Source organism: Ambystoma mexicanum, chromosome 2q (genome assembly GCF_040938575.1).
Source record: "Ambystoma mexicanum isolate Mex_15411 chromosome 2q, UKY_AmexF1_1, whole genome shotgun sequence".
NCBI lineage: Eukaryota > Metazoa > Chordata > Amphibia > Caudata > Ambystomatidae > Ambystoma > Ambystoma mexicanum.
Window position 1 is genome coordinate 127,352,848 of NC_090924.1, and position 24,334 is coordinate 127,377,181.

The 24,334-nt window shown below is 47.4% G+C and overlaps 26 non-coding genes across 26 annotated transcripts; all 26 read left to right on the top strand.

Moving 5' to 3' along the window:
• The first annotated feature begins 84 nt into the window (after positions 1-84).
• TRNAV-CAC (transfer RNA valine (anticodon CAC)) lies at positions 85-157 on the top strand. The gene has a single exon. It is a non-coding gene; the product is annotated as a tRNA-Val (tRNA).
• A 1,314-nt stretch (positions 158-1,471) lies between these two features.
• TRNAP-UGG (transfer RNA proline (anticodon UGG)) lies at positions 1,472-1,543 on the top strand. Its single transcript has one exon. It is a non-coding gene; the product is annotated as a tRNA-Pro (tRNA).
• Positions 1,544-1,964: 421 nt separating this feature from the next.
• On the top strand, positions 1,965-2,037 carry TRNAV-CAC (transfer RNA valine (anticodon CAC)). The gene has a single exon. It is a non-coding gene; the product is annotated as a tRNA-Val (tRNA).
• Positions 2,038-3,352: 1,315 nt separating this feature from the next.
• TRNAP-UGG (transfer RNA proline (anticodon UGG)) lies at positions 3,353-3,424 on the top strand. The gene has a single exon. It is a non-coding gene; the product is annotated as a tRNA-Pro (tRNA).
• A 420-nt stretch (positions 3,425-3,844) lies between these two features.
• TRNAV-CAC (transfer RNA valine (anticodon CAC)) lies at positions 3,845-3,917 on the top strand. The gene has a single exon. It is a non-coding gene; the product is annotated as a tRNA-Val (tRNA).
• Positions 3,918-5,235: 1,318 nt separating this feature from the next.
• On the top strand, positions 5,236-5,307 carry TRNAP-UGG (transfer RNA proline (anticodon UGG)). The gene has a single exon. It is a non-coding gene; the product is annotated as a tRNA-Pro (tRNA).
• A 420-nt stretch (positions 5,308-5,727) lies between these two features.
• Positions 5,728-5,800, top strand: TRNAV-CAC (transfer RNA valine (anticodon CAC)). Its single transcript has one exon. It is a non-coding gene; the product is annotated as a tRNA-Val (tRNA).
• Positions 5,801-7,125: 1,325 nt separating this feature from the next.
• Positions 7,126-7,197, top strand: TRNAP-UGG (transfer RNA proline (anticodon UGG)). The gene has a single exon. It is a non-coding gene; the product is annotated as a tRNA-Pro (tRNA).
• Positions 7,198-7,617: 420 nt separating this feature from the next.
• TRNAV-CAC (transfer RNA valine (anticodon CAC)) lies at positions 7,618-7,690 on the top strand. The gene has a single exon. It is a non-coding gene; the product is annotated as a tRNA-Val (tRNA).
• A 1,313-nt stretch (positions 7,691-9,003) lies between these two features.
• Positions 9,004-9,075, top strand: TRNAP-UGG (transfer RNA proline (anticodon UGG)). The gene has a single exon. It is a non-coding gene; the product is annotated as a tRNA-Pro (tRNA).
• Positions 9,076-9,495: 420 nt separating this feature from the next.
• Positions 9,496-9,568, top strand: TRNAV-CAC (transfer RNA valine (anticodon CAC)). Its single transcript has one exon. It is a non-coding gene; the product is annotated as a tRNA-Val (tRNA).
• A 1,325-nt stretch (positions 9,569-10,893) lies between these two features.
• TRNAP-UGG (transfer RNA proline (anticodon UGG)) lies at positions 10,894-10,965 on the top strand. Its single transcript has one exon. It is a non-coding gene; the product is annotated as a tRNA-Pro (tRNA).
• A 420-nt stretch (positions 10,966-11,385) lies between these two features.
• TRNAV-CAC (transfer RNA valine (anticodon CAC)) lies at positions 11,386-11,460 on the top strand. The gene has a single exon. It is a non-coding gene; the product is annotated as a tRNA-Val (tRNA).
• A 1,314-nt stretch (positions 11,461-12,774) lies between these two features.
• Positions 12,775-12,846, top strand: TRNAP-UGG (transfer RNA proline (anticodon UGG)). The gene has a single exon. It is a non-coding gene; the product is annotated as a tRNA-Pro (tRNA).
• Positions 12,847-13,266: 420 nt separating this feature from the next.
• Positions 13,267-13,339, top strand: TRNAV-CAC (transfer RNA valine (anticodon CAC)). The gene has a single exon. It is a non-coding gene; the product is annotated as a tRNA-Val (tRNA).
• A 1,315-nt stretch (positions 13,340-14,654) lies between these two features.
• Positions 14,655-14,726, top strand: TRNAP-UGG (transfer RNA proline (anticodon UGG)). Its single transcript has one exon. It is a non-coding gene; the product is annotated as a tRNA-Pro (tRNA).
• A 420-nt stretch (positions 14,727-15,146) lies between these two features.
• On the top strand, positions 15,147-15,221 carry TRNAV-CAC (transfer RNA valine (anticodon CAC)). The gene has a single exon. It is a non-coding gene; the product is annotated as a tRNA-Val (tRNA).
• Positions 15,222-16,546: 1,325 nt separating this feature from the next.
• On the top strand, positions 16,547-16,618 carry TRNAP-UGG (transfer RNA proline (anticodon UGG)). Its single transcript has one exon. It is a non-coding gene; the product is annotated as a tRNA-Pro (tRNA).
• Positions 16,619-17,039: 421 nt separating this feature from the next.
• Positions 17,040-17,112, top strand: TRNAV-CAC (transfer RNA valine (anticodon CAC)). Its single transcript has one exon. It is a non-coding gene; the product is annotated as a tRNA-Val (tRNA).
• Positions 17,113-18,427: 1,315 nt separating this feature from the next.
• Positions 18,428-18,499, top strand: TRNAP-UGG (transfer RNA proline (anticodon UGG)). Its single transcript has one exon. It is a non-coding gene; the product is annotated as a tRNA-Pro (tRNA).
• A 420-nt stretch (positions 18,500-18,919) lies between these two features.
• Positions 18,920-18,992, top strand: TRNAV-CAC (transfer RNA valine (anticodon CAC)). Its single transcript has one exon. It is a non-coding gene; the product is annotated as a tRNA-Val (tRNA).
• A 1,318-nt stretch (positions 18,993-20,310) lies between these two features.
• Positions 20,311-20,382, top strand: TRNAP-UGG (transfer RNA proline (anticodon UGG)). Its single transcript has one exon. It is a non-coding gene; the product is annotated as a tRNA-Pro (tRNA).
• Positions 20,383-20,802: 420 nt separating this feature from the next.
• On the top strand, positions 20,803-20,875 carry TRNAV-CAC (transfer RNA valine (anticodon CAC)). The gene has a single exon. It is a non-coding gene; the product is annotated as a tRNA-Val (tRNA).
• Positions 20,876-22,204: 1,329 nt separating this feature from the next.
• Positions 22,205-22,276, top strand: TRNAP-UGG (transfer RNA proline (anticodon UGG)). Its single transcript has one exon. It is a non-coding gene; the product is annotated as a tRNA-Pro (tRNA).
• A 420-nt stretch (positions 22,277-22,696) lies between these two features.
• Positions 22,697-22,769, top strand: TRNAV-CAC (transfer RNA valine (anticodon CAC)). Its single transcript has one exon. It is a non-coding gene; the product is annotated as a tRNA-Val (tRNA).
• Positions 22,770-24,079: 1,310 nt separating this feature from the next.
• Positions 24,080-24,151, top strand: TRNAP-UGG (transfer RNA proline (anticodon UGG)). The gene has a single exon. It is a non-coding gene; the product is annotated as a tRNA-Pro (tRNA).
• The last annotated feature ends 183 nt before the right edge of the window (positions 24,152-24,334 follow it).

The window sequence follows — 24,334 nt, forward strand, 5'->3', positions numbered from 1 at the left end:
GCATTTGATTAGTCTTTAAGCAGGTCCACTTGCACTGCCCTTTGCACCTGTTCTCCCAGTCCCTACAAAGGTGAGCAAGCAGCTGTTTCTGTAGTGTAGTGGTTATCACGTTCGCCTCACACGCGAAAGGTCCCCGGTTCGAGACCGGGCAGAAACACTCTCTGCTGGCATTTTACACAAAATAGTTTTTTTCCCCTTTTGTCACACACAAATGTAAAGTATGAACTTATTTGCGTTCCCATGGAAATAGCATATGCTCTCAAGAGCTTGAGAAATACACTGGGAAGGCAAGCATCCTCACATGTATTCTGTATATGGGGCCAATAAAAAAATGCACGCGCTTGCATTTTGTGTATGTAATGTTGCAGAGCACAGAGAGGATTTATTTTCCCTACTGCTGGGTATTTGGGTCTCTGGGATCACAGTTGGGTCCGCTCCGTCCTCTGAAATGGTCCATATTAGTTACATAGGTTAGTGTACCAAAGAAATAATACATTTTCATATACAGCTTCTTCATTTCTGTGTTCTGAGGGATTACCAGTTTTAAGAAATGCACTTGCCGGTACAGTGATTCCCTGGCTTTCTCTGGCCCGAGAAAGCTTTTCCTCTGAAGTGGGAACAGAAGTTGGACTGCTTCTGCTGAACTTCCTGAAAGCAGAGCTGGCGGGAGGAGGGACTTTTTGAGTGCTGGGAAAATTTGAGCTGGAAATTTGCATCGGCTGGACAGAGATTGCTTGGAGCAGCCAAAATATAATAACGGCCATGGCGCTCAAGTAAAGCAGAAAGCTTTTAGTATACACCTTTTGCACTCTTGTCAACGAAGCTGGGCTCTGTGAATGCTCACCCTACGCAAGAAAAGAGAACAGACTTTGCTGGTGACCTAAATATATCTCGCTGATCGAGCACGATCGAGCTCTGAGTGAGCAGCTGTGCAATGGTCATCTTTACCAAAGGGGAGATGCTGCTTTTTCCAGTGTCACGCCCATGCTCTCAGGGCTGGAGGGAGGAGGGCTGCTTTTTGTTTTTACAGGCAAAAGGAAAGGCCCAGCCCTCAGAGCTTCTGCCAATGCAGATCCCAGCAGGTGCAAAATAAAGGCTCTCCCCCACCTTGCCAGCTGCAGATTGATCAGAAGACTGCTAGTCTAGTGTGTTGGGCCACTTTCTCTCTTCTGTGTATCGTCCCCTCTTATTACATAAACAGCATAAGAGGAATAAAGGAAGGAAGGAAGGAAGGAAGGAACAGTGTATCGCAAGCACCTTCCACCCTGATGTCAATGGGCCACCAACCTTCGGGATGAGGAGGAGACCTATGAAGACAGTCAGAGCGTGCCGACTGGGGCATTCATTTGGCTCATACACCGACAAGGCTTTCAGCGGCAGGAACAAACTTCAGGAATAGGCATTCTTGGCCTCGAATCCTAAGGGGGGTGCAAACGCTGAGGACAATTCCGTCAAATGCTCAAAGGACCGTGGCTCGTTGGTCTAGGGGTATGATTCTCGCTTTGGGTGCGAGAGGTCCCGGGTTCAAATCCCGGACGAGCCCAATCAAGGTGGTTAACTTGAGCTCCTTTTTTTTTGTTTTTTCAATGTTATTTTCATTGGACAGACTCTCTGGTTTTCTCGGTAAGCAGTAGTCGATGAACAATTCACTTCCTGAACCTCTTTGCGTGCCATGTCCTTGCGACAAGCACTTTGTGTTCTCTGTTAGCTCTCAGTAACATTCCTTGATTTGCTTGTGAGTTTTGGCCGTCCGATCTCAAAGTGGAAATATGTCCTTCCCTCTGTACGCTGCATAGGCCCTCAGCTGGCATACTTGTATATGTGCGCATGCTTGATAGGACGTATGTTTTAGGCTGGATTGTGTGAGCTTCAGGCGCAAGGCATTTGATTAGTCTTTAAGCAGGTCCACTTGCACTGCCCTTTGCACCTGTTCTCCCAGTCCCTACAAAGGTGAGCAAGCAGCTGTTTCTGTAGTGTAGTGGTTATCACGTTCGCCTCACACGCGAAAGGTCCCCGGTTCGAGACCGGGCAGAAACACTCTCTGCTGGCATTTTACACAAAATAGTTTTTTTCCCCTTTTGTCACACACAAATGTAAAGTATGAACTTATTTGCGTTCCCATGGAAATAGCATATGCTCTCAAGAGCTTGAGAAATACACTGGGAAGGCAAGCATCCTCACATGTATTCTGTATATGGGGCCAATAAAAAAATGCACGCGCTTGCATTTTGTGTATGTAATGTTGCAGAGCACAGAGAGGATTTATTTTCCCTACTGCTGGGTATTTGGGTCTCTGGGATCACAGTTGGGTCCGCTCCGTCCTCTGAAATGGTCCATATTAGTTACATAGGTTAGTGTACCAAAGAAATAATACATTTTCATATACAGCTTCTTCATTTCTGTGTTCTGAGGGATTACCAGTTGTAAGAAATGCACTTGCCGGTACAGTGATTCCCTGGCTTTCTCTGGCCCGAGAAAGCTTTTCCTCTGAAGTGGGAACAGAAGTTGGACTGCTTCTGCTGAACTTCCTGAAAGCAGAGCTGGCGGGAGGAGGGACTTTTTGAGTGCTGGGAAAATTTGAGCTGGAAATTTGCATCGGCTGGACAGAGATTGCTTGGAGCAGCCAAAATATAATAACGGCCATGGCGCTCAAGTAAAGCAGAAAGCTTTTAGTATACACCTTTTGCACTCTTGTCAACGAAGCTGGGCTCTGTGAATGCTCTCCCTACGCAAGAAAAGAGAACAGACTTTGCTGGTGACCTAAATATATCTCGCCTGATCGAGCACGATCGAGCTCTGAGTGAGCAGCTGTGCAATGGTCATCTTTACCAAAGGGGAGATGCTGCTTTTTCCAGTGTCACGCCCATGCTCTCAGGGCTGGAGGGAGGAGGGCTGCTTTTTGTTTTTACAGGCAAAAGGAAAGGCCCAGCCCTCAGAGCTTCTGCCAATGCAGATCCCAGCAGGTGCAAAATAAAGGCTCTCCCCCACCTTGCCAGCTGCAGATTGATCAGAAGACTGCTAGTCTAGTGTGTTGGGCCACTTTCTCTCTTCTGTGTATCGTCCCCTCTTATTACATAAACAGCATAAGAGGAATAAAGGAAGGAAGGAAGGAAGGAAGGAACAGTGTATCGCAAGCACCTTCCACCCTGATGTCAATGGGCCACCAACCTTCGGGATGAGGAGGAGACCTGTGAAGACAGTCAGAGCGTGCCGACTGGGGCATTCATTTGGCTCATACACCGACAAGGCTTTCAGCGGCAGGAACAAACTTCAGGAATAGGCATTCTTGGCCTCGAATCCTAAGGGGGGTGCAAACGCTGAGGACAATTCCGTCAAATGCTCAAAGGACCGTGGCTTGTTGGTCTAGGGGTATGATTCTCGCTTTGGGTGCGAGAGGTCCCGGGTTCAAATCCCGGACGAGCCCAATCAAGGTGGTTAACTTGAGCTCCTTTTTTTTGTTTTTTCAATGTTATTTTCATTGGACAGACTCTCTGGTTTTCTCGGTAAGCAGTAGTCGATGAACAATTCACTTCCTGAACCTCTTTGCGTGCCATGTCCTTGCGACAAGCACTTTGTGTTCTCTGTTAGCTCTCAGTAACATTCCTTGATTTGCTTGTGAGTTTTGGCCGTCCGATCTCAAAGTGGAAATATGTCCTTCCCTCTGTACGCTGCATAGGCCCTCAGCTGGCATACTTGTATATGTGCGCATGCTTGATAGGACGTATGTTTTAGGCTGGATTGTGTGAGCTTCAGGCGCAAGGCATTTGATTAGTCTTTAAGCAGGTCCACTTGCACTGCCCTTTGCACCTGTTCTCCCAGTCCCTACAAAGGTGAGCAAGCAGCTGTTTCTGTAGTGTAGTGGTTATCACGTTCGCCTCACACGCGAAAGGTCCCCGGTTCGAGACCGGGCAGAAACACTCTCTGCTGGCATTTTACACAAAATAGTTTTTTTCCCCTTTTGTCACACACAAATGTAAAGTATGAACTTATTTGCGTTCCCATGGAAATAGCATATGCTCTCAAGAGCTTGAGAAATACACTGGGAAGGCAAGCATCCTCACATGTATTCTGTATATGGGGCCAATAAAAAAATGCACGCGCTTGCATTTTGTGTATGTAATGTTGCAGAGCACAGAGAGGATTTATTTTCCCTACTGCTGGGTATTTGGGTCTCTGGGATCACAGTTGGGTCCGCTCCGTCCTCTGAAATGGTCCATATTAGTTACATAGGTTAGTGTACCAAAGAAATAATACATTTTCATATACAGCTTCTTCATTTCTGTGTTCTGAGGGATTACCAGTTTTAAGAAATGCACTTGCCGGTACAGTGATTCCCTGGCTTTCTCTGGCCCGAGAAAGCTTTTCCTCTGAAGTGGGAACAGAAGTTGGACTGCTTCTGCTGAACTTCCTGAAAGCAGAGCTGGCGGGAGGAGGGACTTTTTGAGTGCTGGGAAAATTTGAGCTGGAAATTTGCATCGGCTGGACAGAGATTGCTTGGAGCAGCCAAAATATAATAACGGCCATGGCGCTCAAGTAAAGCAGAAAGCTTTTAGTATACACCTTTTGCACTCTTGTCAACGAAGCTGGGCTCTGTGAATGCTCACCCTACGCAAGAAAAGAGAACAGACTTTGCTGGTGACCTAAATATATCTCGCTGATCGAGCACGATCGAGCTCTGAGTGAGCAGCTGTGCAATGGTCATCTTTACCAAAGGGGAGATGCTGCTTTTTCCAGTGTCACGCCCATGCTCTCAGGGCTGGAGGGAGGAGGGCTGCTTTTTGTTTTTACAGGCAAAAGGAAAGGCCCAGCCCTCAGAGCTTCTGCCAATGCAGATCCCAGCAGGTGCAAAATAAAGGCTCTCCCCCACCTTGCCAGCTGCAGATTGATCAGAAGACTGCTAGTCTAGTGTGTTGGGCCACTTTCTCTCTTCTGTGTATCGTCCCCTCTTATTACATAAACAGCATAAGAGGAATAAAGGAAGGAAGGAAGGAAGGAAGGAAGGAACAGTGTATCGCAAGCACCTTCCACCCTGATGTCAATGGGCCACCAACCTTCGGGATGAGGAGGAGACCTGTGAAGACAGTCAGAGCGTGCCGACTGGGGCATTCATTTGGCTCATACACCGACAAGGCTTTCAGCGGCAGGAACAAACTTCAGGAATAGGCATTCTTGGCCTCGAATCCTAAGGGGGGTGCAAACGCTGAGGACAATTCCGTCAAATGCTCAAAGGACCGTGGCTCGTTGGTCTAGGGGTATGATTCTCGTTTTGGGTGCGAGAGGTCCCGGGTTCAAATCCCGGACGAGCCCAATCAAGGTTGTTAACTTGAGCTCCTTTTTTTTGTTTTTTCAATGTTATTTTCATTGGACAGACTCTCTGGTTTTCTCGGTAAGCAGTAGTCGATGAACAATTCACTTCCTGAACCTCTTTGCGTGCCATGTCCTTGCGACAAGCACTTTGTGTTCTCTGTTAGCTCTCAGTAACATTCCTTGATTTGCTTGTGAGTTTTGGCCGTCCGATCTCAAAGTGGAAATATGTCCTTCCCTCTGTACGCTGCATAGGCCCTCAGCTGGCATACTTGTATATGTGCGCATGCTTGATAGGACGTATGTTTTAGGCTGGATTGTGTGAGCTTCAGGCGCAAGGCATTTGATTAGTCTTTAAGCAGGTCCACTTGCACTGCCCTTTGCACCTGTTCTCCCAGTCCCTACAAAGGTGAGCAAGCAGCTGTTTCTGTAGTGTAGTGGTTATCACGTTCGCCTCACACGCGAAAGGTCCCCGGTTCGAGACCGGGCAGAAACACTCTCTGCTGGCATTTTACACAAAATAGTTTTTTTCCCCTTTTGTCACACACAAATGTAAAGTATGAACTTATTTGCGTTCCCATGGAAATAGCATATGCTCTCAAGAGCTTGAGAAATACACTGGGAAGGCAAGCATCCTCACATGTATTCTGTATATGGGGCCAATAAAAAAATGCACGCGCTTGCATTTTGTGTATGTAATGTTGCAGAGCACAGAGAGGATTTATTTTCCCTACTGCTGGGTATTTGGGTCTCTGGGATCACAGTTGGGTCCGCTCCGTCCTCTGAAATGGTCCATATTAGTTACATAGGTTAGTGTACCAAAGAAATAATACATTTTCATATACAGCTTCTTCATTTCTGTGTTCTGAGGGATTACCAGTTGTAAGAAATGCACTTGCCGGTACAGTGATTCCCTGGCTTTCTCTGGCCCGAGAAAGCTTTTCCTCTGAAGTGGGAACAGAAGTTGGACTGCTTCTGCTGAACTTCCTGAAAGCAGAGCTGGCGGGAGGAGGGACTTTTTGAGTGCTGGGAAAATTTGAGCTGGAAATTTGCATCGGCTGGACAGAGATTGCTTGGAGCAGCCAAAATATAATAACGGCCATGGCGCTCAAGTAAAGCAGAAAGCTTTTAGTATACACCTTTTGCACTCTTGTCAACGAAGCTGGGCTCTGTGAATGCTCACCCTACGCAAGAAAAGAGAACAGACTTTGCTGGTGACCTAAATATATCTCGCCTGATCGAGCCTGATCGAGCACGATCGAGCTCTGAGTGAGCAGCTGTGCAATGGTCATCTTTACCAAAGGGGAGATGCTGCTTTTTCCAGTGTCACGCCCATGCTCTCAGGGCTGGAGGGAGGAGGGCTGCTTTTTGTTTTTACAGGCAAAAGGAAAGGCCCAGCCCTCAGAGCTTCTGCCAATGCAGATCCCAGCAGGTGCAAAATAAAGGCTCTCCCCCACCTTGCCAGCTGCAGATTGATCAGAAGACTGCTAGTCTAGTGTGTTGGGCCACTTTCTCTCTTCTGTGTATCGTCCCCTCTTATTACATAAACAGCATAAGAGGAATAAAGGAAGGAAGGAAGGAAGGAAGGAACAGTGTATCGCAAGCACCTTCCACCCTGATGTCAATGGGCCACCAACCTTCGGGATGAGGAGGAGACCTGTGAAGACAGTCAGAGCGTGCCGACTGGGGCATTCATTTGGCTCATACACCGACAAGGCTTTCAGCGGCAGGAACAAACTTCAGGAATAGGCATTCTTGGCCTCGAATCCTAAGGGGGGTGCAAACGCTGAGGACAATTCCGTCAAATGCTCAAAGGACCGTGGCTCGTTGGTCTAGGGGTATGATTCTCGCTTTGGGTGCGAGAGGTCCCGGGTTCAAATCCCGGACGAGCCCAATCAAGGTGGTTAACTTGAGCTCCTTTTTTTTGTTTTTTCAATGTTATTTTCATTGGACAGACTCTCTGGTTTTCTCGGTAAGCAGTAGTCGATGAACAATTCACTTCCTGAACCTCTTTGCGTGCCATGTCCTTGCGACAAGCACTTTGTGTTCTCTGTTAGCTCTCAGTAACATTCCTTGATTTGCTTGTGAGTTTTGGCCGTCCGATCTCAAAGTGGAAATATGTCCTTCCCTCTGTACGCTGCATAGGCCCTCAGCTGGCATACTTGTATATGTGCGCATGCTTGATAGGACGTATGTTTTAGGCTGGATTGTGTGAGCTTCAGGCGCAAGGCATTTGATTAGTCTTTAAGCAGGTCCACTTGCACTGCCCTTTGCACCTGTTCTCCCAGTCCCTACAAAGGTCAGCAAGCAGCTGTTTCTGTAGTGTAGTGGTTATCACGGTCGCCTCACACGCGAAAGGTCCCCGGTTCGAGACCGGGCAGAAACACTCTCTGCTGGCATTTTACACAAAATAGTTTTTTTCCCCTTTTGTCACACACAAATGTAAAGTATGAACTTATTTGCGTTCTCATGGAAATAGCATATGCTCTCAAGAGCTTGAGAAATACACTGGAAGGCAAGCATCCTCACATGTATTCTGTATATGGGGCCAATAAAAAAATGCACGCGCTTGCATTTTGTGTATGTAATGTTGCAGAGCACAGAGAGGATTTATTTTCCCTACTGCTGGGTATTTGGGTCTCTGGGATCACAGTTGGGTCCGCTCCGTCCTCTGAAATGGTCCATATTAGTTACATAGGTTAGTGTACCAAAGAAATAATACATTTTCATATACAGCTTCTTCATTTCTGTGTTCTGAGGGATTACCAGTTGTAAGAAATGCACTTGCCGGTACAGTGATTCCCTGGCTTTCTCTGGCCCGAGAAAGCTTTTCCTCTGAAGTGGGAACAGAAGTTGGACTGCTTCTGCTGAACTTCCTGAAAGCAGAGCTGGCGGGAGGAGGGACTTTTTGAGTGCTGGGAAAATTTGAGCTGGAAATTTGCATCGGCTGGACAGAGATTGCTTGGAGCAGCCAAAATATAATAACGGCCATGGCGCTCAAGTAAAGCAGAAAGCTTTTAGTATACACCTTTTGCACTCTTGTCAACGAAGCTGGGCTCTGTGAATGCTCACCCTACGCAAGAAAAGAGAACAGACTTTGCTGGTGACCTAAATATATCTCGCTGATCGAGCACGATCGAGCTCTGAGTGAGCAGCTGTGCAATGGTCATCTTTACCAAAGGGGAGATGCTGCTTTTTCCAGTGTCACGCCCATGCTCTCAGGGCTGGAGGGAGGAGGGCTGCTTTTTGTTTTTACAGGCAAAAGGAAAGGCCCAGCCCTCAGAGCTTCTGCCAATGCAGATCCCAGCAGGTGCAAAATAAAGGCTCTCCCCCACCTTGCCAGCTGCAGATTGATCAGAAGACTGCTAGTCTAGTGTGTTGGGCCACTTTCTCTCTTCTGTGTATCGTCCCCTCTTATTACATAAACAGCATAAGAGGAATAAAGGAAGGAAGGAAGGAAGGAAGGAACAGTGTATCGCAAGCACCTTCCACCCTGATGTCAATGGGCCACCAACCTTCGGGATGAGGAGGAGACCTGTGAAGACAGTCAGAGCGTGCCGACTGGGGCATTCATTTGGCTCATACACCGACAAGGCTTTCAGCGGCAGGAACAAACTTCAGGAATAGGCATTCTTGGCCTCGAATCCTAAGGGGGGTGCAAACGCTGAGGACAATTCCGTCAAATGCTCAAAGGACCGTGGCTCGTTGGTCTAGGGGTATGATTCTCGCTTTGGGTGCGAGAGGTCCCGGGTTCAAATCCCGGACGAGCCCAATCAAGGTGGTTAACTTGAGCTCCTTTTTTTTGTTTTTTCAATGTTATTTTCATTGGACAGACTCTCTGGTTTTCTCGGTAAGCAGTAGTCGATGAACAATTCACTTCCTGAACCTCTTTGCGTGCCATGTCCTTGCGACAAGCACTTTGTGTTCTCTGTTAGCTCTCAGTAACATTCCTTGATTTGCTTGTGAGTTTTGGCCGTCCGATCTCAAAGTGGAAATATGTCCTTCCCTCTGTACGCTGCATAGGCCCTCAGCTGGCATACTTGTATATGTGCGCATGCTTGATAGGACGTATGTTTTAGGCTGGATTGTGTGAGCTTCAGGCGCAAGGCATTTGATTAGTCTTTAAGCAGGTCCACTTGCACTGCCCTTTGCACCTGTTCTCCCAGTCCCTACAAAGGTGAGCAAGCAGCTGTTTCTGTAGTGTAGTGGTTATCACGTTCGCCTCACACGCGAAAGGTCCCCGGTTCGAGACCGGGCAGAAACACTCTCTGCTGGCATTTTACACAAAATAGTTTTTTTCCCCTTTTGTCACACACAAATGTAAAGTATGAACTTATTTGCGTTCCCATGGAAATAGCATATGCTCTCAAGAGCTTGAGAAATACACTGGGAAGGCAAGCATCCTCACATGTATTCTGTATATGGGGCCAATAAAAAAATGCACGCGCTTGCATTTTGTGTATGTAATGTTGCAGAGCACAGAGAGGATTTATTTTCCCTACTGCTGGGTATTTGGGTCTCTGGGATCACAGTTGGGTCCGCTCCGTCCTCTGAAATGGTCCATATTAGTTACATAGGTTAGTGTACCAAAGAAATAATACATTTTCATATACAGCTTCTTCATTTCTGTGTTCTGAGGGATTACCAGTTGTAAGAAATGCACTTGCCGGTACAGTGATTCCCTGGCTTTCTCTGGCCCGAGAAAGCTTTTCCTCTGAAGTGGGAACAGAAGTTGGACTGCTTCTGCTGAACTTCCTGAAAGCAGAGCTGGCGGGAGGAGGGACTTTTTGAGTGCTGGGAAAATTTGAGCTGGAAATTTGCATCGGCTGGACAGAGATTGCTTGGAGCAGCCAAAATATAATAACGGCCATGCCGCTCAAGTAAAGCAGAAAGCTTTTAGTATACACCTTTTGCACTCTTGTCAACGAAGCTGGGCTCTGTGAATGCTCACCCTACGCAAGAAAAGAGAACAGACTTTGCTGGTGACCTAAATATATCTCGCCTGATCGAGCCTGATCGAGCACGATCGAGCTCTGAGTGAGCAGCTGTGCAATGGTCATCTTTACCAAAGGGGAGATGCTGCTTTTTCCAGTGTCACGCCCATGCTCTCAGGGCTGGAGGGAGGAGGGCTGCTTTTTGTTTTTACAGGCAAAAGGAAAGGCCCAGCCCTCAGAGCTTCTGCCAATGCAGATCCCAGCAGGTGCAAAATAAAGGCTCTCCCCCACCTTGCCAGCTGCAGATTGATCAGAAGACTGCTAGTCTAGTGTGTTGGGCCACTTTCTCTCTTCTGTGTATCGTCCCCTCTTATTACATAAACAGCATAAGAGGAATAAAGGAAGGAAGGAAGGAAGGAAGGAACAGTGTATCGCAAGCACCTTCCACCCTGATGTCAATGGGCCACCAACCTTCGGGATGAGGAGGAGACCTGTGAAGACAGTCAGAGCGTGCCGACTGGGGCATTCATTTGGCTCATACACCGACAAGGCTTTCAGCGGCAGGAACAAACTTCAGGAATAGGCATTCTTGGCCTCGAATCCTAAGGGGGGTGCAAACGCTGAGGACAATTCCGTCAAATGCTCAAAGGACCGTGGCTCGTTGGTCTAGGGGTATGATTCTCGCTTTGGGTGCGAGAGGTCCCGGGTTCAAATCCCGGACGAGCCCAATCAAGGTGGTTAACTTGAGCTCCTTTTTTTTGTTTTTTCAATGTTATTTTCATTGGACAGACTCTCTGGTTTTCTCGGTAAGCAGTAGTCGATGAACAATTCACTTCCTGAACCTCTTTGCGTGCCATGTCCTTGCGACAAGCACTTTGTGTTCTCTGTTAGCTCTCAGTAACATTCCTTGATTTGCTTGTGAGTTTTGGCCGTCCGATCTCAAAGTGGAAATATGTCCTTCCCTCTGTACGCTGCATAGGCCCTCAGCTGGCATACTTGTATATGTGCGCATGCTTGATAGGACGTATGTTTTAGGCTGGATTGTGTGAGCTTCAGGCGCAAGGCATTTGATTAGTCTTTAAGCAGGTCCACTTGCACTGCCCTTTGCACCTGTTCTCCCAGTCCCTACAAAGGTGAGCAAGCAGCTGTTTCTGTAGTGTAGTGGTTATCACGTTCGCCTCACACGCGAAAGGTCCCCCCGGTTCGAGACCGGGCAGAAACACTCTCTGCTGGCATTTTACACAAAATAGTTTTTTTCCCCTTTTGTCACACACAAATGTAAAGTATGAACTTATTTGCGTTCCCATGGAAATAGCATATGCTCTCAAGAGCTTGAGAAATACACTGGGAAGGCAAGCATCCTCACATGTATTCTGTATATGGGGCCAATAAAAAAATGCACGCGCTTGCATTTTGTGTATGTAATGTTGCAGAGCACAGAGAGGATTTATTTTCCCTACTGCTGGGTATTTGGGTCTCTGGGATCACAGTTGGGTCCGCTCCGTCCTCTGAAATGGTCCATATTAGTTACATAGGTTAGTGTACCAAAGAAATAATACATTTTCATATACAGCTTCTTCATTTCTGTGTTCTGAGGGATTACCAGTTGTAAGAAATGCACTTGCCGGTACAGTGATTCCCTGGCTTTCTCTGGCCCGAGAAAGCTTTTCCTCTGAAGTGGGAACAGAAGTTGGACTGCTTCTGCTGAACTTCCTGAAAGCAGAGCTGGCGGGAGGAGGGACTTTTTGAGTGCTGGGAAAATTTGAGCTGGAAATTTGCATCGGCTGGACAGAGATTGCTTGGAGCAGCCAAAATATAATAACGGCCATGGCGCTCAAGTAAAGCAGAAAGCTTTTAGTATACACCTTTTGCACTCTTGTCAACGAAGCTGGGCTCTGTGAATGCTCACCCTACGCAAGAAAAGAGAACAGACTTTGCTGGTGACCTAAATATATCTCGCTGATCGAGCACGATCGAGCTCTGAGTGAGCAGCTGTGCAATGGTCATCTTTACCAAAGGGGAGATGCTGCTTTTTCCAGTGTCACGCCCATGCTCTCAGGGCTGGAGGGAGGAGGGCTGCTTTTTGTTTTTACAGGCAAAAGGAAAGGCCCAGCCCTCAGAGCTTCTGCCAATGCAGATCCCAGCAGGTGCAAAATAAAGGCTCTCCCCCACCTTGCCAGCTGCAGATTGATCAGAAGACTGCTAGTCTAGTGTGTTGGGCCACTTTCTCTCTTCTGTGTATCGTCCCCTCTTATTACATAAACAGCATAAGAGGAATAAAGGAAGGAAGGAAGGAAGGAAGGAACAGTGTATCGCAAGCACCTTCCACCCTGATGTCAATGGGCCACCAACCTTCGGGATGAGGAGGAGACCTGTGAAGACAGTCAGAGCGTGCCGACTGGGGCATTCATTTGGCTCATACACCGACAAGGCTTTCAGCGGCAGGAACAAACTTCAGGAATAGGCATTCTTGGCCTCGAATCCTAAGGGGGGTGCAAACGCTGAGGACAATTCCGTCAAATGCTCAAAGGACCGTGGCTCGTTGGTCTAGGGGTATGATTCTCGCTTTGGGTGCGAGAGGTCCTGGGTTCAAATCCCGGACGAGCCCAATCAAGGTGGTTAACTTGAGCTCCTTTTTTTTGTTTTTTCAATGTTATTTTCATTGGACAGACTCTCTGGTTTTCTCGGTAAGCAGTAGTCGATGAACAATTCACTTCCTGAACCTCTTTGCGTGCCATGTCCTTGCGACAAGCACTTTGTGTTCTCTGTTAGCTCTCAGTAACATTCCTTGATTTGCTTGTGAGTTTTGGCCGTCCGATCTCAAAGTGGAAATATGTCCTTCCCTCTGTACGCTGCATAGGCCCTCAGCTGGCATACTTGTATATGTGCGCATGCTTGATAGGACGTATGTTTTAGGCTGGATTGTGTGAGCTTCAGGCGCAAGGCATTTGATTAGTCTTTAAGCAGGTCCACTTGCACTGCCCTTTGCACCTGTTCTCCCAGTCCCTACAAATGTGAGCAAGCAGCTGTTTCTGTAGTGTAGTGGTTATCACGTTCGCCTCACACGCGAAAGGTCCCCGGTTCGAGACCGGGCAGAAACACTCTCTGCTGGCATTTTACACAAAATAGTTTTTTTCCCCTTTTGTCACACACAAATGTAAAGTATGAACTTATTTGCGTTCCCATGGAAATAGCATATGCTCTCAAGAGCTTGAGAAATACACTGGGAAGGCAAGCATCCTCACATGTATTCTGTATATGGGGCCAATAAAAAAATGCACGCGCTTGCATTTTGTGTATGTAATGTTGCAGAGCACAGAGAGGATTTATTTTCCCTACTGCTGGGTATTTGGGTCTCTGGGATCACAGTTGGGTCCGCTCCGTCCTCTGAAATGGTCCATATTAGTTACATAGGTTAGTGTACCAAAGAAATAATACATTTTCATATACAGCTTCTTCATTTCTGTGTTCTGAGGGATTACCAGTTGTAAGAAATGCACTTGCCGGTACAGTGATTCCCTGGCTTTCTCTGGCCCGAGAAAGCTTTTCCTCTGAAGTGGGAACAGAAGTTGGACTGCTTCTGCTGAACTTCCTGAAAGCAGAGCTGGCGGGAGGAGGGACTTTTTGAGTGCTGGGAAAATTTGAGCTGGAAATTTGCATCGGCTGGACAGAGATTGCTTGGAGCAGCCAAAATATAATAACGGCCATGCCGCTCAAGTAAAGCAGAAAGCTTTTAGTATACACCTTTTGCACTCTTGTCAACGAAGCTGGGCTCTGTGAATGCTCACCCTACGCAAGAAAAGAGAACAGACTTTGCTGGTGACCTAAATATATCTCGCCTGATCGAGCACGATCGAGCTCTGAGTGAGCAGCTGTGCAATGGTCATCTTTACCAAAGGGGAGATGCTGCTTTTTCCAGTGTCACGCCCATGCTCTCAGGGCTGGAGGGAGGAGGGCTGCTTTTTGTTTTTACAGGCAAAAGGAAAGGCCCAGCCCTCAGAGCTTCTGCCAATGCAGATCCCAGCAGGTGCAAAATAAAGGCTCTCCCCCACCTTGCCAGCTGCAGATTGATCAGAAGACTGCTAGTCTAGTGTGTTGGGCCACTTTCTCTCTTCTGTGTATCGTCCCCTCTTATTACATAAACAGCATAAGAGGAATAAAGGAAGGAAGGAAGGAAGGAAGGAACAGTGTATCGCAAGCACCTTCCACCCTGATGTCAATGGGCCACCAACCTTCGGGATGAGGAGGAGACCTGTGAAGACAGTCAGAGCGTGCCGACTGGGGCATTCATTTGGCTCATACACCGACAAGGCTTTCAGCGGCAGGAACAAACTTCAGGAATAGGCATTCTTGGCCTCGAATCCTAAGGGGGGTGCAAACGCTGAGGACAATTCCGTCAAATGCTCAAAGGACCGTGGCTCGTTGGTCTAGGGGTATGATTCTCGCTTTGGGTGCGAGAGGTCCCGGGTTCAAATCCCGGACGAGCCCAATCAAGGTGGTTAACTTGAGCTCCTTTTTTTTGTTTTTTCAATGTTATTTTCATTGGACAGACTCTCTGGTTTTCTCGGTAAGCAGTAGTCGATGAACAATTCACTTCCTGAACCTCTTTGCGTGCCATGTCCTTGCGACAAGCACTTTGTGTTCTCTGTTAGCTCTCAGTAACATTCCTTGATTTGCTTGTGAGTTTTGGCCGTCCGATCTCAAAGTGGAAATATGTCCTTCCCTCTGTACGCTGCATAGGCCCTCAGCTGGCATACTTGTATATGTGCGCATGCTTGATAGGACGTATGTTTTAGGCTGGATTGTGTGAGCTTCAGGCGCAAGGCATTTGATTAGTCTTTAAGCAGGTCCACTTGCACTGCCCTTTGCACCTGTTCTCCCAGTCCCTACAAAGGTGAGCAAGCAGCTGTTTCTGTAGTGTAGTGGTTATCACGTTCGCCTCACACGCGAAAGGTCCCCCCGGTTCGAGACCGGGCAGAAACACTCTCTGCTGGCATTTTACACAAAATAGTTTTTTTCCCCTTTTGTCACACACAAATGTAAAGTATGAACTTATTTGCGTTCCCATGGAAATAGCATATGCTCTCAAGAGCTTGAGAAATACACTGGGAAGGCAAGCATCCTCACATGTATTCTGTATATGGGGCCAATAAAAAAATGCACGCGCTTGCATTTTGTGTATGTAATGTTGCAGAGCACAGAGAGGATTTATTTTCCCTACTGCTGGGTATTTGGGTCTCTGGGATCACAGTTGGGTCCGCTCCGTCCTCTGAAATGGTCCATATTAGTTACATAGGTTAGTGTACCAAAGAAATAATACATTTTCATATACAGCTTCTTCATTTCTGTGTTCTGAGGGATTACCAGTTGTAAGAAATGCACTTGCCGGTACAGTGATTCCCTGGCTTTCTCTGGCCCGAGAAAGCTTTTCCTCTGAAGTGGGAACAGAAGTTGGACTGCTTCTGCTGAACTTCCTGAAAGCAGAGCTGGCGGTAGGAGGGACTTTTTGAGTGCTGGGAAAATTTGAGCTGGAAATTTGCATCGGCTGGACAGAGATTGCTTGGAGCAGCCAAAATATAATAACGGCCATGGCGCTCAAGTAAAGCAGAAAGCTTTTAGTATACACCTTTTGCACTCTTGTCAACGAAGCTGGGCTCTGTGAATGCTCACCCTACGCAAGAAAAGAGAACAGACTTTGCTGGTGACCTAAATATATCTCGCCTGATCGAGCCTGATCGAGCACGATCGAGCTCTGAGTGAGCAGCTGTGCAATGGTCATCTTTACCAAAGGGGAGATGCTGCTTTTTCCAGTGTCACGCCCATGCTCTCAGGGCTGGAGGGAGGAGGGCTGCTTTTTGTTTTTACAGGCAAAAGGAAAGGCCCAGCCCTCAGAGCTTCTGCCAATGCAGATCCCAGCAGGTGCAAAATAAAGGCTCTCCCCCACCTTGCCAGCTGCAGATTGATCAGAAGACTGCTAGTCTAGTGTGTTGGGCCACTTTCTCTCTTCTGTGTATCGTCCCCTCTTATTACATAAACAGCATAAGAGGAATAAAGGAAGGAAGGAAGGAAGGAAGGAACAGTGTATCGCAAGCACCTTCCACCCTGATGTCAATGGGCCACCAACCTTCGGGATGTGGAGGAGACCTGTGAAGACAGTCAGAGCGTGCCGACTGGGGCATTCATTTGGCTCATACACCGACAAGGCTTTCAGCGGCAGGAACAAACTTCAGGAATAGGCATTCTTGGCCTCGAATCCTAAGGGGGGTGCAAACGCTGAGGACAATTCCGTCAAATGCTCAAAGGACCGTGGCTCGTTGGTCTAGGGGTATGATTCTCGCTTTGGGTGCGAGAGGTCCCGGGTTCAAATCCCGGACGAGCCCAATCAAGGTGGTTAACTTGAGCTCCTTTTTTTTTGTTTTTTCAATGTTATTTTCATTGGACAGACTCTCTGGTTTTCTCGGTAAGCAGTAGTCGATGAACAATTCACTTCCTGAACCTCTTTGCGTGCCATGTCCTTGCGACAAGCACTTTGTGTTCTCTGTTAGCTCTCAGTAACATTCCTTGATTTGCTTGTGAGTTTTGGCCGTCCGATCTCAAAGTGGAAATATGTCCTTCCCTCTGTACGCTGCATAGGCCCTCAGCTGGCATACTTGTATATGTGCGCATGCTTGATAGGACGTATGTTTTAGGCTGGATTGTGTGAGCTTCAGGCGCAAGGCATTTGATTAGTCTTTAAGCAGGTCCACTTGCACTGCCCTTTGCACCTGTTCTCCCAGTCCCTACAAAGGTGAGCAAGCAGCTGTTTCTGTAGTGTAGTGGTTATCACGTTCGCCTCACACGCGAAAGGTCCCCGGTTCGAGACCGGGCAGAAACACTCTCTGCTGGCATTTTACACAAAATAGTTTTTTTCCCCTTTTGTCACACACAAATGTAAAGTATGAACTTATTTGCGTTCCCATGGAAATAGCATATGCTCTCAAGAGCTTGAGAAATACACTGGGAAGGCAAGCATCCTCACATGTATTCTGTATATGGGGCCAATAAAAAAATGCACGCGCTTGCATTTTGTGTATGTAATGTTGCAGAGCACAGAGAGGATTTATTTTCCCTACTGCTGGGTATTTGGGTCTCTGGGATCACAGTTGGGTCCGCTCCGTCCTCTGAAATGGTCCATATTAGTTACATAGGTTAGTGTACCAAAGAAATAATACATTTTCATATACAGCTTCTTCATTTCTGTGTTCTGAGGGATTACCAGTTGTAAGAAATGCACTTGCCGGTACAGTGATTCCCTGGCTTTCTCTGGCCCGAGAAAGCTTTTCCTCTGAAGTGGGAACAGAAGTTGGACTGCTTCTGCTGAACTTCCTGAAAGCAGAGCTGGCGGGAGGAGGGACTTTTTGAGTGCTGGGAAAATTTGAGCTGGAAATTTGCATCGGCTGGACAGAGATTGCTTGGAGCAGCCAAAATATAATAACGGCCATGGCGCTCAAGTAAAGCAGAAAGCTTTTAGTATACACCTTTTGCACTCTTGTCAACGAAGCTGGGCTCTGTGAATGCTCTCCCTACGCAAGAAAAGAGAACAGACTTTGCTGGTGACCTAAATATATCTCGCCTGATCGAGCACGATCGAGCTCTGAGTGAGCAGCTGTGCAATGGTCATCTTTACCAAAGGGGAGATGCTGCTTTTTCCAGTGTCACGCCCATGCTCTCAGGGCTGGAGGGAGGAGGGCTGCTTTTTGTTTTTACAGGCAAAAGGAAAGGCCCAGCCCTCAGAGCTTCTGCCAATGCAGATCCCAGCAGGTGCAAAATAAAGGCTCTCCCCCACCTTGCCAGCTGCAGATTGATCAGAAGACTGCTAGTCTAGTGTGTTGGGCCACTTTCTCTCTTCTGTGTATCGTCCCCTCTTATTACATAAACAGCATAAGAGGAATAAAGGAAGGAAGGAAGGAAGGAAGGAACAGTGTATCGCAAGCACCTTCCACCCTGATGTCAATGGGCCACCAACCTTCGGGATGAGGAGGAGACCTGTGAAGACAGTCAGAGCGTGCCGACTGGGGCATTCATTTGGCTCATACACCGACAAGGCTTTCAGCGGCAGGAACAAACTTCAGGAATAGGCATTCTTGGCCTCGAATCCTAAGGGGGGTGCAAACGCTGAGGACAATTCCGTCAAATGCTCAAAGGACCGTGGCTTGTTGGTCTAGGGGTATGATTCTCGCTTTGGGTGCGAGAGGTCCCGGGTTCAAATCCCGGACGAGCCCAATCAAGGTGGTTAACTTGAGCTCCTTTTTTTTGTTTTTTCAATGTTATTTTCATTGGACAGACTCTCTGGTTTTCTCGGTAAGCAGTAGTCGATGAACAATTCACTTCCTGAACCTCTTTGCGTGCCATGTCCTTGCGACAAGCACTTTGTGTTCTCTGTTAGCTCTCAGTAACATTCCTTGATTTGCTTGTGAGTTTTGGCCGTCCGATCTCAAAGTGGAAATATGTCCTTCCCTCTGTACGCTGCATAGGCCCTCAGCTGGCATACTTGTATATGTGCGCATGCTTGATAGGACGTATGTTTTAGGCTGGATTGTGTGAGCTTCAGGCGCAAGGCATTTGATTAGTCTTTAAGCAGGTCCACTTGCACTGCCCTTTGCACCTGTTCTCCCAGTCCCTACAAAGGTGAGCAAGCAGCTGTTTCTGTAGTGTAGTGGTTATCACGTTCGCCTCACACGCGAAAGGTCCCCGGTTCGAGACCGGGCAGAAACACTCTCTGCTGGCATTTTACACAAAATAGTTTTTTTCCCCTTTTGTCACACACAAATGTAAAGTATGAACTTATTTGCGTTCCCATGGAAATAGCATATGCTCTCAAGAGCTTGAGAAATACACTGGGAAGGCAAGCATCCTCACATGTATTCTGTATATGGGGCCAATAAAAAAATGCACGCGCTTGCATTTTGTGTATGTAATGTTGCAGAGCACAGAGAGGATTTATTTTCCCTACTGCTGGGTATTTGGGTCTCTGGGATCACAGTTGGGTCCGCTCCGTCCTCTGAAATGGTCCATATTAGTTACATAGGTTAGTGTACCAAAGAAATAATACATTTTCATATACAGCTTCTTCATTTCTGTGTTCTGAGGGATTACCAGTTGTAAGAAATGCACTTGCCGGTACAGTGATTCCCTGGCTTTCTCTGGCCCGAGAAAGCTTTTCCTCTGAAGTGGGAACAGAAGTTGGACTGCTTCTGCTGAACTTCCTGAAAGCAGAGCTGGCGGGAGGAGGGACTTTTTGAGTGCTGGGAAAATTTGAGCTGGAAATTTGCATCGGCTGGACAGAGATTGCTTGGAGCAGCCAAAATATAATAACGGCCATGGCGCTCAAGTAAAGCAGAAAGCTTTTAGTATACACCTTTTGCACTCTTGTCAACGAAGCTGGGCTCTGTGAATGCTCACCCTACGCAAGAAAAGAGAACAGACTTTGCTGGTGACCTAAATATATCTCGCTGATCGAGCACGATCGAGCTCTGAGTGAGCAGCTGTGCAATGGTCATCTTTACCAAAGGGGAGATGCTGCTTTTTCCAGTGTCACGCCCATGCTCTCAGGGCTGGAGGGAGGAGGGCTGCTTTTTGTTTTTACAGGCAAAAGGAAAGGCCCAGCCCTCAGAGCTTCTGCCAATGCAGATCCCAGCAGGTGCAAAATAAAGGCTCTCCCCCACCTTGCCAGCTGCAGATTGATCAGAAGACTGCTAGTCTAGTGTGTTGGGCCACTTTCTCTCTTCTGTGTATCGTCCCCTCTTATTACATAAACAGCATAAGAGGAATAAAGGAAGGAAGGAAGGAAGGAAGGAAGGAACAGTGTATCGCAAGCACCTTCCACCCTGATGTCAATGGGCCACCAACCTTCGGGATGAGGAGGAGACCTGTGAAGACAGTCAGAGCGTGCCGACTGGGGCATTCATTTGGCTCATACACCGACAAGGCTTTCAGCGGCAGGAACAAACTTCAGGAATAGGCATTCTTGGCCTCGAATCCTAAGGGGGGTGCAAACGCTGAGGACAATTCCGTCAAATGCTCAAAGGACCGTGGCTCGTTGGTCTAGGGGTATGATTCTCGTTTTGGGTGCGAGAGGTCCCGGGTTCAAATCCCGGACGAGCCCAATCAAGGTGGTTAACTTGAGCTCCTTTTTTTTGTTTTTTCAATGTTATTTTCATTGGACAGACTCTCTGGTTTTCTCGGTAAGCAGTAGTCGATGAACAATTCACTTCCTGAACCTCTTTGCGTGCCATGTCCTTGCGACAAGCACTTTGTGTTCTCTGTTAGCTCTCAGTAACATTCCTTGATTTGCTTGTGAGTTTTGGCCGTCCGATCTCAAAGTGGAAATATGTCCTTCCCTCTGTACGCTGCATAGGCCCTCAGCTGGCATACTTGTATATGTGCGCATGCTTGATAGGACGTATGTTTTAGGCTGGATTGTGTGAGCTTCAGGCGCAAGGCATTTGATTAGTCTTTAAGCAGGTCCACTTGCACTGCCCTTTGCACCTGTTCTCCCAGTCCCTACAAAGGTGAGCAAGCAGCTGTTTCTGTAGTGTAGTGGTTATCACGTTCGCCTCACACGCGAAAGGTCCCCGGTTCGAGACCGGGCAGAAACACTCTCTGCTGGCATTTTACACAAAATAGTTTTTTTCCCCTTTTGTCACACACAAATGTAAAGTATGAACTTATTTGCGTTCCCATGGAAATAGCATATGCTCTCAAGAGCTTGAGAAATACACTGGGAAGGCAAGCATCCTCACATGTATTCTGTATATGGGGCCAATAAAAAAATGCACGCGCTTGCATTTTGTGTATGTAATGTTGCAGAGCACAGAGAGGATTTATTTTCCCTACTGCTGGGTATTTGGGTCTCTGGGATCACAGTTGGGTCCGCTCCGTCCTCTGAAATGGTCCATATTAGTTACATAGGTTAGTGTACCAAAGAAATAATACATTTTCATATACAGCTTCTTCATTTCTGTGTTCTGAGGGATTACCAGTTGTAAGAAATGCACTTGCCGGTACAGTGATTCCCTGGCTTTCTCTGGCCCGAGAAAGCTTTTCCTCTGAAGTGGGAACAGAAGTTGGACTGCTTCTGCTGAACTTCCTGAAAGCAGAGCTGGCGGGAGGAGGGACTTTTTGAGTGCTGGGAAAATTTGAGCTGGAAATTTGCATCGGCTGGACAGAGATTGCTTGGAGCAGCCAAAATATAATAACGGCCATGGCGCTCAAGTAAAGCAGAAAGCTTTTAGTATACACCTTTTGCACTCTTGTCAACGAAGCTGGGCTCTGTGAATGCTCACCCTACGCAAGAAAAGAGAACAGACTTTGCTGGTGACCTAAATATATCTCGCCTGATCGAGCCTGATCGAGCACGATCGAGCTCTGAGTGAGCAGCTGTGCAATGGTCATCTTTACCAAAGGGGAGATGCTGCTTTTTCCAGTGTCACGCCCATGCTCTCAGGGCTGGAGGGAGGAGGGCTGCTTTTTGTTTTTACAGGCAAAAGGAAAGGCCCAGCCCTCAGAGCTTCTGCCAATGCAGATCCCAGCAGGTGCAAAATAAAGGCTCTCCCCCACCTTGCCAGCTGCAGATTGATCAGAAGACTGCTAGTCTAGTGTGTTGGGCCACTTTCTCTCTTCTGTGTATCGTCCCCTCTTATTACATAAACAGCATAAGAGGAATAAAGGAAGGAAGGAAGGAAGGAAGGAAGGAACAGTGTATCGCAAGCACCTTTCACCCTGATGTCAATGGGCCACCAACCTTCGGGATGAGGAGGAGACCTGTGAAGACAGTCAGAGCGTGCCGACTGGGGCATTCATTTGGCTCATACACCGACAAGGCTTTCAGCGGCAGGAACAAACTTCAGGAATAGACATTCTTGGCCTCGAATCCTAAGGGGGGTGCAAACGCTGAGGACAATTCCGTCAAATGCTCAAAGGACCGTGGCTCGTTGGTCTAGGGGTATGATTCTCGCTTTGGGTGCGAGAGGTCCCGGGTTCAAATCCCGGACGAGCCCAATCAAGGTGGTTAACTTGAGCTCCTTTTTTTTGTTTTTTCAATGTTATTTTCATTGGACAGACTCTCTGGTTTTCTCGGTAAGCAGTAGTCGATGAACAATTCACTTCCTGAACCTCTTTGCGTGCCATGTCCTTGCGACAAGCACTTTGTGTTCTCTGTTAGCTCTCAGTAACATTCCTTGATTTGCTTGTGAGTTTTGGCCGTCCGATCTCAAAGTGGAAATATGTCCTTCCCTCTGTACGCTGCATAGGCCCTCAGCTGGCATACTTGTATATGTGCGCATGCTTGATAGGACGTATGTTTTAGGCTGGATTGTGTGAGCTTCAGGCGCAAGGCATTTGATTAGTCTTTAAGCAGGTCCACTTGCACTGCCCTTTGCACCTGTTCTCCCAGTCCCTACAAAGGTGAGCAAGCAGCTGTTTCTGTAGTGTAGTGGTTATCACGTTCGCCTCACACGCGAAAGGTCCCCGGTTCGAGACCGGGCAGAAACACTCTCTGCTGGCATTTTACACAAAATAGTTTTTTTCCCCTTTTGTCACACACAAATGTAAAGTATGAACTTATTTGCGTTCCCATGGAAATAGCATATGCTCTCAAGAGCTTGAGAAATACACTGGGAAGGCAAGCATCCTCACATGTATTCTGTATATGGGGCCAATAAAAAAATGCACGCGCTTGCATTTTGTGTATGTAATGTTGCAGAGCACAGAGAGGATTTATTTTCCCTACTGCTGGGTATTTGGGTCTCTGGGATCACAGTTGGGTCCGCTCCGTCCTCTGAAATGGTCCATATTAGTTACATAGGTTAGTGTACCAAAGAAATAATACATTTTCATATACAGCTTCTTCATTTCTGTGTTCTGAGGGATTACCAGTTGTAAGAAATGCACTTGCCGGTACAGTGATTCCCTGGCTTTCTCTGGCCCGAGAAAGCTTTTCCTCTGAAGTGGGAACAGAAGTTGGACTGCTTCTGCTGAACTTCCTGAAAGCAGAGCTGGCGGGAGGAGGGACTTTTTGAGTGCTGGGAAAATTTGAGCTGGAAATTTGCATCGGCTGGACAGAGATTGCTTGGAGCAGCCAAAATATAATAACGGCCATGGCGCTCAAGTAAAGCAGAAAGCTTTTAGTATACACCTTTTGCACTCTTGTCAACGAAGCTGGGCTCTGTGAATGCTCACCCTACGCAAGAAAAGAGAACAGACTTTGCTGGTGACCTAAATATATCTCGCTGATCGAGCACGATCGAGCTCTGAGTGAGCAGCTGTGCAATGGTCATCTTTACCAAAGGGGAGATGCTGCTTTTTCCAGTGTCACGCCCATGCTCTCAGGGCTGGAGGGAGGAGGGCTGCTTTTTGTTTTTACAGGCAAAAGGAAAGGCCCAGCCCTCAGAGCTTCTGCCAATGCAGATCCCAGCAGGTGCAAAATAAAGGCTCTCCCCCACCTTGCCAGCTGCAGATTGATCAGAAGACTGCTAGTCTAGTGTGTTGGGCCACTTTCTCTCTTCTGTGTATCGTCCCCTCTTATTACATAAACAGCATAAGAGGAATAAAGGAAGGAAGGAAGGAAGGAACAGTGTATCGCAAGCACCTTCCACCCTGATGTCAATGGGCCACCAACCTTCGGGATGAGGAGGAGACCTGTGAAGACAGTCAGAGCGTGCCGACTGGGGCATTCATTTGGCTCATACACCGACAAGGCTTTCAGCGGCAGGAACAAACTTCAGGAATAGGCATTCTTGGCCTCGAATCCTAAGGGGGGTGCAAACGCTGAGGACAATTCCGTCAAATGCTCAAAGGACCGTGGCTCGTTGGTCTAGGGGTATGATTCTCGCTTTGGGTGCGAGAGGTCCTGGGTTCAAATCCCGGACGAGCCCAATCAAGGTGGTTAACTTGAGCTCCTTTTTTTTGTTTTTTCAATGTTATTTTCATTGGACAGACTCTCTGGTTTTCTCGGTAAGCAGTAGTCGATGAACAATTCACTTCCTGAACCTCTTTGCGTGCCATGTCCTTGCAACAAGCACTTTGTGTTCTCTGTTAGCTCTCAGTAACATTCCTTG